Here is an 11209-nt window from a genome sequence, read left to right as displayed (position 1 = left end):
CTGTTGTGAACTGACCTGAAGTCAGTGTGTGACTGTCAGCGGACAAACAGCTGTTGTGTTGAATCTGTCATTTGTCATCATTTCGGAGCCTTAAACTCCACGTGTTGTTAGTTGATCACTCTGAAATGTGTTTTCACTCGGAGTCAAGCTGTTCCTCCGTTTTCTTATGGAACTGTGAGAGTGACTGAATGATTTCCAGTTTCTAACCTGGACAGTAATAATTGACTGTAGTGTCTGAGAAGCTCCCACGTTTGTGTGATTACTTTGGAGAAGTTCCGTTGTTGGTTCCGCATGACTTGGTCAAGGTCCCCGAGGTTCAGAGTGCGTAATTACGCACAGGGCTTGGTGCGCTGCAGCTGGTTGGCTGGATGAGTGTTTTCTAGCGGTGGTGGAGGCTGTGGCATCATCCTGTAAACACACATAGTATCATGAAAGATGAAGAAATCAGTGAAGGTGCTCACACCCTCTTTTCAAACAGTCGCATTTAAAGTTCATTTTAAAACGATGTGCTTCTTTGGTTTGATGGTGGAGACACCAGTGAAATGATTTTATTAACATGTTTCTGTGGAGATGCATCACTGCTGCATGGGACTGGATCTGAATCTGTTCTGTGTATTTAGTATTTACTGGTTGAGGTGAGAAATTAGAGGTTTGAACAGTTGCATTTTTTTGAAAAATGTACTGTTATTATATTATAAAAAGTCAGCATCTCTAAATGTAGCTGCGTAAACTGGCACAATAATGGTAAATGATAAAAACTTTCAATAACTGGTAAAAAATGTCCACATAAAATTAAAATATTTCTATGTATGGTAATTTGTTCTTTGACAACATTTGACCTCAAAATCACACTATTTTTACTGTATATGTTTATTTATATCATCATTTAATAGATGTTTTCTTTTTTTGGAAAAAAACATGCTTATATTAAATGCTGACAAATGGTAATCATTTCTAAATTGTAATTATGTGTTTAACCCTCCTGTCATCCTGCGGGTCAAATTGACCCATTTTAAAGTTTGAAAATGTGGGGAAAAATATATATATTGTCACAGTGAAAACTTCCACATTTTCAACATTTTTGTGAAATTTTTGAACATTTTTTGGTGGAAAAAAGAAATGTTAAAATAAAAGTTTCTTAAAGAACATTCAGAAAAAAAGCAACCAAAATCCAGTGAAATTCACTGGATTTTGGTTGTTTTTTGTCCCAAATGTTCTTAAAGAAAATATTAGAAATTTTACTGACATATATGTAATCACATTAGATATTTTTAGGATTTTTTGGGGAAGATTTTTATTCATTTTTTGAAGATAATTACACTTTTTATTTTTAAATTATTTTTCAAAAAAATTATTTCTTGCCAAATTTGGGGATTTTTTTAAAAAAAATAAAACTTTTAAGGGAAACTTTTAAGGAATTTTCTTCTTGAGACAGACATTGGACAATCAGGGTCTGTCTTTGACTGGACAGCAGCTTCACCGCTGTGTCCACCTGGATCCAGTTTAGTTTGATGGAATCAAGTGAACGATGTGACGAGCAGAAAGTCTCTGAGGTCAAACAGCAGCAGAGTTTCAAATGTGACTTTGTTTCTGTTTCCAGAGGACTTGGGACCTTCATTGAAGCCCTGATCCACTGATCCAGGGAGACGCAGACTCCAACTGGTTACACACAGACACACACACACACACACAGACACACACACACACACACCACCATGTTTACCCATCATCCTCCCCACCTCTCTCCTTCCTCCTCTTCCTCTAGCTCCTCCCCCTCCTTGCTTTCTCCCCTCGCTCCGCCTTTCTCTCCTCTCTCCTCCCCCTCTTCCTCTCCTTCCTCCTCCTCCTCCTCCTCCTCGTTTTCTCCCATCCCTCCCTCCCTCTTTCCACCCTCCTCTCCCTCCTCCTCCTCCTCCTCCTCCTCCTCCTCCTCGTTTTCTCCCATCCCTCCCTCCCTCTTTCCACCCTCCTCTCCCTCTTCCTCCTCCTCCTCTTGTCTTCGTTCTCCTGATCCACATCCTCCTTCTCCTTTACCACTGACCGGCTGGACTTGCAGGATCACGGATGAGGACGACCTCAAGATCTACTTTCGCAGGGTGCCCTCACTGTCCTCCCTGTCTGCTCCCATTTCTTCCTCCTCCTCTCCCTCCTCCTCCTCCTCCTCTCCCTCCTCCTCCTCCTCCTCGCTTTCTCCCATCCCTCCCTCCCTCTTTCCACCCTCCTCTCCCTCTTCCTCCAGCTCCTCTTGTCTTTGTTCTCCTGACCCACATCCTCCTTCTCCTTTACCACTGACCGGCTGGACTTCCACGATCACAGATGAGGGCAAGCTCAAGATCTTCGTTCGTACGGTGCCCTCACTGTCCTCCCTGTCTGCTCCCATTTCTTCCTCCTCCCTTCCTCCTTCTCCTCTTCCACAGGTTTCTCTAGTACCAGCAGATGGGAGTCCGACCTGTCGGATCTCCACGGAGGAGAACATTTCTCTTCAGAGGCCGCCCTCTAGCGCCTCCTCTAGCTCCTCCTCTTGCTCCTCCTCTTGCTCCTCCTCTTGCTCCTCCTCTTGCAACTCCCCCTGCATGTCTTCCTCCCTCCCTGCTATCTGCTCTCCTCCCTCCTCTCTGTCTGCTTCTAACACCTGTCCTCATGTTTCTCCTCCTCAGCCCCCACAGGTCTCCAAGCCCACTTTGCCTACTGGTCCTCCTGTGGAGCCTCGTGCTCCGGCAGCGGGTCCAAGTAGTCCAAAGTGGGTGAGGAACCTGCGGGCCCTCATGGAGGAGTGCAACAGGCGGCGTGGCGGCCTGACAGGTAAGAGAGGTGCTGGGCCTCCAGCAGGCCAACCTCCAGGTAAGAGGTCTCCCACTTAGACTCTTACATTTAATATAATTTCATTCTAGTCTTTAGGTTTTTAAGTTTTACTGAATGTGATTCATGTTGGATGTGATCTGACCAGATTTTATTTGAATGATCCTGTTGTGATGATGTCTGGTTGATCTATTCCAACTTTATTTGAATAGATTTTATTTTATTCTACTTTATGTATTTTCTCTTTGTATAGTGTGATTTATGTTGGATGTGATTTGATCAGACTTTATTTGAATGATCCTGTTGTGATGATGTCTGGTTGATCTATTCTGACTTTATTTGAATCATTTTTTTCTGGTTTTATTGTACATAGTTCGTTTGCACACTGTGATTTATGTTGGATGTGATCTGACCAGATTTTATTTGAATGATCCTGTTGTGATGATGTCTGGTTGATCTATTCCAACTTTATTTGAATGAATTTAAATGTATTATCTACTGTTTGTGGCCCTGTGATGGACTGGCGAGCTGTCCAGGGTGTCTCTGCCTTCGCCAGGAGTCGACTAGGAAAGACTCCAGCCCCACATGACCCTACAGAGGATCAAGTGGAGTGTAGAGGATGGATGGATGGATGGATGGATGGATGGATGGATGGATGGATGGATGGATGGATGGATGGATGGATGGATGGATGGATGTGCTCTGTGTGATTCCAGCTGAACTCTGTCCTTGTCAGTGGGACTCAGGTCAGGGTGTCTTTCAGTGGTGTGGGTGGATGTGGGGGGAATAGCGCCCTCACAGTGAAGCTGTATCAGTTGTAATATGTGTGTCTGCATCCCACCCTGGACCCACAGTGGAGTCCACAGTGACAAGGACCAGAGTTCAGTGGAAGCACACTGGGAGGGGGGAGGAAGATTTCACGGGCCGCTGCACAGCGGTGGCCCGTGACAAGGTGAGTTTCAGGTTTACATTTTATATTCATAACACAAGAAGTTTTTAAATCTTCAATAGGAGGTGATAAATGTTCTGACATGTTCTCCTGTTGTTTTTTTCTGCTCCAGGTCCCAGCTCCAGCAGACCCATGAAGATGACCAACCGAGCCCACCAGAGACGACCCCAGAGACTACAACCAGACGACAGGACAACTTTCTAAAGAGCAGAATGCACTGGTACTTTACAAAGAATCACCCTACAGATACTGCATGTTTACATAGGGATTTAGTATACTGCATATCACTGACTGAGAGAATGTAGTTCTGTCAGAGTCGATGGAAAAATCAATCCACGTGTGTTTTTGTTTTTTTTAATCGCTGCTTCCTGGACACTGAATGATTTCAACAAGGATGGAACATCGAGGAGAGAAAAGATGTTAAGAAGAAAAGGATGATGGGAACCAGATCCAGGACCAGTGCATGAGATGTGAGACCACAAAACTAAAACAAGGTGAGTCCATGGAGTGAACTGACTCATTAGATACTTGATGTTAATATGAGCACATGCACTTCTATGGTTCAAATGTGATTATTTATCTGTGATTTACTGAACCTTCTTGCTGTGTTTTTGCTCTCTTTAGAGCTCTCTCTGCAAGACACCCAGTAAAATGAAGGATCAGATCAGGACAAGAGACTGGACAAGAGCAGCCCCAGCATGTGAATACAGACTATGGAAGAGGGGATGCTTGTTATAGTGACACAAAAGGTGAGACGACAAAGAAATCTAATTCTGTTGTGTTTCATTATTTTCACCATGCTGTGGCCTATAACAAAGAGCATCATCCATCCATTAGCTACACTTTTTATCCTATATAGAGTTGCAGGGGCTGCAGGTCACCAGTCCACCTCAGAGTGATCACAAAGAGACAGACAACTATTCACACTAACACTGTAGATTTAGTTTAGAGTCATCAGTTAACCTTCCATGTATGTGTTTGGATTGCAGGAGGAAGTCAGTGTACAAAGAGAAAATCCCACACAGTCAGAGAACATGAAGAGGAAGAAGCAGATGAGCAGCAGGTTGGTACCAATATAAATACAATGAACCTGGTGACAGTGTATTGTTACAAACTACTACTGAATGTGAATCTCCCACACATGTCTGTGATTCTTTTCTCCCAACGCTGTGACTTCAGAATCTAAGAAGACAAAGAAGCAGTTGGAGGAGCCTCCAGACGATTAGCAACAGAAGAAACGTGTCCCAGAACAGGAAGAAGAAGACCAACATCAAAGAGAGAAGAAGAAGAAACAGACCCAAGAAGAAGAAAAAAGAAAGAAAAGCTCCAGATTACTCCAAAGGTAAACTTCTCAAATGAAATGTGTTTACAGATAAAGTCATTTCAGTGGATGTTTTTACTGGAGATGTAGATGATGTGAATGACAGCCTCAACATTACATTTACTTTAATGTAAGACTTGGTTGTTTTTTCTCCAAACCCAGGCTGCTGCACTGAGCACCTCCCCTCTCCTCATCTCCTCTCCTTACAGTTAGATGCCACCATTGTATGTCACTAACTTTGTGTCAGGTCCTCTCTGCAGGTGTTTCTGGATCTGGAGCTACACGTTTAGATCTGCTTTTACTGGCCTCACCAACCTGCAGAGTTCATGTTCTCTCCCTCCTCTGTACCCTCATCCCAAACGGAGGTTTTTTTTTCAACTTCCTGGCAACAGGAAGTTTTTTTTCCTCCACGCTGCTACCAAATGCTTGATCTGATCCAAATGCAATCAGAGAGAGTCTTAAATAAAAAGTCAAAACAAAAGAACTGTATACGTTTTGTTTTGAGGATTCAACGGCTTTATAAATTTTCACCGGTCAAAAACTTGTGGCCACCAGGAGGGCATCGGTCAGAATGCAATACAAGGTGTTCCCTGTTTCTCCTTTATTTCTTAACAGAGGTTACACATATGCATCTCTATGTGTGTAGTTCTATAAACAAGAAACACATGGAAAGAAGCCAACAATAAGTATACAAAACTACATGAACATGGAACAGCAACTATCATCTTAAATATAAACAAAGAACATTTTCAACCTACTGGTGATTGTACAGCCACAAGGAAACATGACAAGCAACACCACATATACGTGTGAACAGTCCCAGCAAACACTCTTCTGCAGGGCCGTGCAGAGACCTTTGGAGGGGCAGGTGCTCAAAGTTAAAAGAGGCACATGGAGCACGAATTTGAAACACCATATAGAAACAAAACTTACACTATAAGGTGCTGCAGTGGTGCAATGGTTATTTTACATTACATTAGCTATGACAGTCCTGCTAACGGTGTAGCCATCCCATAATAGACCACTTTAGAAGACACTGAAAGTGCTTTAGTTTACAAAAAAGTCTTAAAATGTTGAATATAATCGCTATATTTGCACTTTGAGTTTGCAGTAATCTGTGAATGTAGCAGACCGATGAAAAATGCAGATAAATAGAAATGAAACAAACATTTTTGTGGTTTAACTTATTACACTGCCAAAGAGGTGGAGCCTCGGCAGTGTAATAAGTTAAACCACAAAAATGTCTGCCTTTTAATAACTTAATTCTAAACTTTTAGTTTACAAAAAATACTTTTGTTTCTAAATAAAAATTTATATTCCAAAAAAGAACCATCAAAATGACACCATTTATCAGAGCCAGAAACTATGAAAACAGAATGAATCTGTGGAATTTCAACTTTCTAAAGGTCCTTGAACTACTTATGCTTATGTTATGTGCCATACAGTGGAAAAAAAACCAAACTAAAACCAGGCTTTAAATCATCCAAATCACTTTTTTCCATATGTCCATTTTTAAAATTGTATTAATGTTATAAATTTTAAATTACACATAGTTGTCTATTCATTGAACTATTCAACTGTCCAACCAAAATTTATTGAAAATAATTACTTATTGCATCAATATTGCTATTTGACAATGCGATTAATTGTGATTAATTAATCACAACGCCTCTAATTAATTAGATTTTTTTAATCGCATCCCACCACTTTTATATATATATATATATATATTTATATATATATATATATATATATATATATATATATATATATATATAATATATATTATATATATATATATATATATGCTATGTCATCCCGGTAATAACACCAACACCTCCTGCTGAGTCTACAGTGAGTTCTAGCTGCCACTAGAGGGAGCAGACCGTCCAACTAACCGCCTGGACACACACACACACACACACAACACACACACACACACTCCCTCACACCTGTACTGCTCCTCCTCTAGAGAGGACGCCGCCAGCCAATCAGAGAAGAGCTCCTCGGCGCGTTGGTTCTCTCTCTCTCTCTCTCTCTCTCTCTCTCTCTCTCTCTCTCACACACACACACACGCACACACACGCACACACACACGCACGCACACACACACACACACACACACACACACACACACACACACACACACACACACACACACACACACACACACACACACACACACACACACACAGGCAGGCAGCCCGTGCTCTATACGCAGACCCAGCACGAGCCGCTCCGTGTGAACGCTAACCATGGCTGAAGGAGGAGAAGGAGAGGATGAAATCCAGTTCCTGCGGACAGTAAGAGCTCTTCTTGTGTTTCTGGGTGTTTCTGCGTGTCTCCGCTCGGCTCGGTGTGTGTGTGGGCAGCGAGTTTACCGCATTCGGGCTGACAGTCATTGGTCAGGGAGTCCGCAGGATGCTGACAGAGGACTGGGAGGATGGAAGAGGTGTGAAAAGACGCTGGTAGACAGGGAGGAAGACGGGAGGTGGAGGAAGGTGGAGGAAGGTGGAGGAAGGTGTGGGATGTGTCCGGTGCCGCTGTCATTGTGTCGCGGAGGAGCTGAGCGGCGTGCAGACTGCGTGGAGTGGCTGCTGGTGTGTGTTGGGTGGATGCGGGGCGCAGTGCGGTGCAGGGTGGCAGCATGAAGTCTGCTGCATCTGCTCAGCTTCACTCCAACACCGACGCAGTGGCGGTCAGACCGGGGCCATCAGAAGAAGAGCTGCTCCACGCCAAGTCAGACGAGAAGAATCACATGAACTCACAGCTCCTCAGTGGAGAAAAATATCCTCACAGATGAATGATCTGAGTTGAAATGTCTTTTCCAGTGAGTGTCCTTTACGGTGCAGCTCTCCTGGTTGTTTATGGGATTGTTGCTGACAGCATGTTGACATCCAAATAAGGCAGAGGACTGCAGTGGTATTAAAATGCAATGGCTTCATTCTAGTAAAACCTCTGGAAGAACATGATAGGACTGGTAGAAAGATGTGGATTGTTTTTTTCTGTTTTTATTTTTAGATTCTTACTGTACGGGATGTAAAATGAAAGGAGTCTCTGCAGCTCCACAGCCTCCCTCAGCTTCTTCTTGAGGCTCTACAGCGCTCATCTTTACTGCTTCGGTTGAGTCGCTCAGCTCTCATCTTTGCAGCAGCCAGATGTTTTGTGCAGAGCTGGCAGACCTGTGGGCTACAGGTCTGACAGCTCTGCACAGACCAGCTGCTGGAGCAGTCAGATATTCCTCTCAGAAGAAGAGCATCACATTCATCAGGTGCACACCAGCTACGAGTCTGATCAATGATCGTATGTTCCTGTGTCTGCTGCATGTGTAAATGCTGAATAGAACTGTTAGCTAACATGTCAGCCAACATGTGAACCTTATCAGGGCAACTTTTTTTTCAATTATTAATTAATAATTTTGTCCACAACACATCAAAAATGCCAGAAGTAATTCTTTGCAGAGATGAAGGTGACTTCTGCAAATGTCTTTTTGTCAACAGACCTGCCATAAATTCTACTTTTACGCAGCTTGTACATGTTTTTGTTGACATTGTCAGAAAGGTTCAACCTCATGCATGTTACTGAACTGGTAGATCAGGGGTGTCCAGCTCGTCTTAGTTTAGCAGCCAGGTTCAGGTGGTCCGGACCAGTAAAATCACAGCGTAATAAGCGATAAATAATCACAACTCCAAGTATTTCCTTTGTTTTAGTGCAAAAAAAAGTACATTCTGAAAAACTTTTTACAAAATATTATGAACAAACTGAAATTTCTTCAGAAAAATAAGTGAAATTTCAACAACATTAAACCTCAGGTTATCATTTGTGTGTCACAACCGACAGATTGAATTCAATTTTATTCATATAGTGCCAATTACAATTCAAATTGTCTCAAGACGCTTTGCAGAACCCATATGCCTGAACCCCCAGAGCAAGGACTAAGGCAGCGGTGGCAAGAAAAAACACCCTTTTATCAGGGAAGAAACCTTGATCAGAACCTGGCTCTTTATGTGGGGGGACCCATCTGCTGCTGGCCGGTGGGTTGAGAGGGACAGAAGAGGTAGAGGAGGGTGGGGAACATATAACACACAATTGGATACATGCATGATAAAAGTAACATAGATGATACAAAGTAGAAGTAGTCATAAGTTTACTGTCATGATGTACAGCTCTGGCCTTAAATATACTACATATATAGCTGGTAGTAAGATGCAAGCAGTATGTAGATGAGCATATCAAGTATAGTGAGGGTGATGCAGAGTAGACTGGTAGAAATGAACAGCTGGAAGCAGTGGGCTGGAGGAAGGACAGCAGCAGCATCCCACAGTGGACATCACAGAGTGTTTACAAAGGAGCAAAACATTTAGTCGCAGGTATCTGGAACTGAACAATACAGTATTTTACAAAGAATTCCCATTCATTTCCACATCTGTGTTGTAATCCTGAGCACCACACAAGCTAAATGGGAACTATTAAGGAAGACGTTATCCCCCTGTCTTTTAAATGTAGAAAATTTATACATAGAAAATGCATAAAGATTGTGGCAGTGCATCAACAGTTGGGTTCAACCAAACCAGATTCAGTCATAATGAAGCTGCTGACTCGCATTATATTGCACAATGTTCAATGTCTTTAAATATTTTCACAGGAAGTATTCATTTTCACCTTTGCAAAGTCATCCTGTGGGCCGGATTGGACCCGTTAGCGCAGGGGTGTCAAACATGCAGCCCGCGGGCCAATAGCGGCCCTCCAGAGGGTCCAGTCCGGCCCTCAGGACGACTTTGTAAAGTGTAAAAATTACAGAGAAGACATTAACTGCAAATTGGAAAGTTATAAAACTATAAATTGAAAATAATTTCTAGACTTTGACAAGTTGTTTTGATTATAAAGTAAAATGCTAGATTGTTCATTGTTCTTTTGTCATTTTGTGTCTCATTTTTCGTAATATTTTGTCTTGTGTTTGTTGTTTTGTCTGATTTTTGTTGCTTGTCTCATGTTTTTGTCATTTTTGTTTTTCATTTTTGTCGTTTTGTGTTTCCTTTTGTCTCGCTTGTGTTTTTTGTCGTATTTTTGTCATTTTGCGTTTCACTTTATTTGTTGTTTTGTTTTTTTTTGTCTCGCTTGTGTTGTTAGTCTGTTTTTTGTTGTTTTGTTCCTTGTTTTTGTCATTTTCTGTCTCATTTTTGTCATTTGTCCATTTTTTTGTCGCTTTGTAACTTTTTGTCTCATTTTTGTTTTGTTTCATGTTGTTTGTCTCGTTTTTTGTCATTTTGTTTCTCGCTTTTGTCATTTTGTGTCTCGTTTTTGTAATTTTTTTGTCTTGTTTTTGACTTTTTTTTGTCTGGCTTTTGTTGTTTGATCATAAAGCAAAATACTATATAGATACCTGTGACTAAATGTTTTGTGTCTTTGTAGACACTCTGTAATCTGGAAGTTGTAATGTGTGAATGACAAACTGAGGCATAATGTTGTTGAAATTGAATTTATTTTTCTTCAGAAATTTCATGTTGTTCATGATGCTTTGTAAAAGGATCACTCCTTAAACGTGAACTTTTTTGCACTGAAACAAAGGAAGGATTTGGAGTTGTGGTTATTTATTGTTATTATGCTCTGATTTTATTGGTCCAACCCACCTGAGATCAAATTGGGCTGAATGTGGCCCCAGAATTAAAAGGAATTTAAAAACCCCTGCTCTATCGGGATGGTTTTGGGCCACGGGCCTTATGTTTAACACCCCAGTTGTAGAGGATGGTCAAGGTGAATGGGCCTGAAAACATCCTCAAACGTGTTCCTAGTACTTTGTCCAGCCCTATTACCATACATTAAGGGAGCCTGTGATTGGTGGGCGGCAGGCGTCAAGGCCTCTGTGCCTTTAGGTCTCTGACAAACAGCAGGAAACAAAGAAGATATAGATTTTTATAGACATGACGATGAGGTGAGCAGAGAGCAGTAGCAGGGCGAGCTTCTGGTTACTACAGCGAGCAGCTTCCAACAGGCCACCAGTTGCCATCCCAGCATGTGGTCGCCTCTGAGCCATGCCTGCAGCGAGAGGTGCTGCTCTGCTGGCAAACCTGTCTGCAGATCGGATTCCTGCACATACTGACTGAAGGGTGAGGATAAATCCACGGCCGCAGTTATTTATT

At 42.2% G+C, this 11209-nt stretch overlaps 1 long non-coding RNA gene across 3 annotated transcripts; it reads left to right on the top strand.

The window, feature by feature from the left end:
• The first annotated feature begins 2696 nt into the window (after positions 1-2696).
• LOC111588281 (uncharacterized) lies at positions 2697-5543 on the top strand. 3 transcript variants are annotated; one of them, XR_008599544.1, is made up of 7 exons: positions 2697-3751; positions 3861-3968; positions 4142-4242; positions 4373-4497; positions 4738-4811; positions 4928-5090; positions 5330-5543. It is a non-coding gene; the product is annotated as an uncharacterized LOC111588281 (long non-coding RNA). The 3 variants fall into 3 exon arrangements; XR_008599542.1 differs by having other exon boundaries at positions 2697-3968; XR_008599543.1 differs by having other exon boundaries at positions 2697-3968; positions 5317-5543.
• The last annotated feature ends 5666 nt before the right edge of the window (positions 5544-11209 follow it).

This window comes from Amphiprion ocellaris, chromosome 18 (genome assembly GCF_022539595.1).
Source record: "Amphiprion ocellaris isolate individual 3 ecotype Okinawa chromosome 18, ASM2253959v1, whole genome shotgun sequence".
Classification (NCBI taxonomy): domain Eukaryota; kingdom Metazoa; phylum Chordata; class Actinopteri; family Pomacentridae; genus Amphiprion; species Amphiprion ocellaris.
The sequence above is the reverse complement of the archived record's forward strand: the minus strand, read 5'-3'. Positions and strand labels throughout refer to the sequence as shown.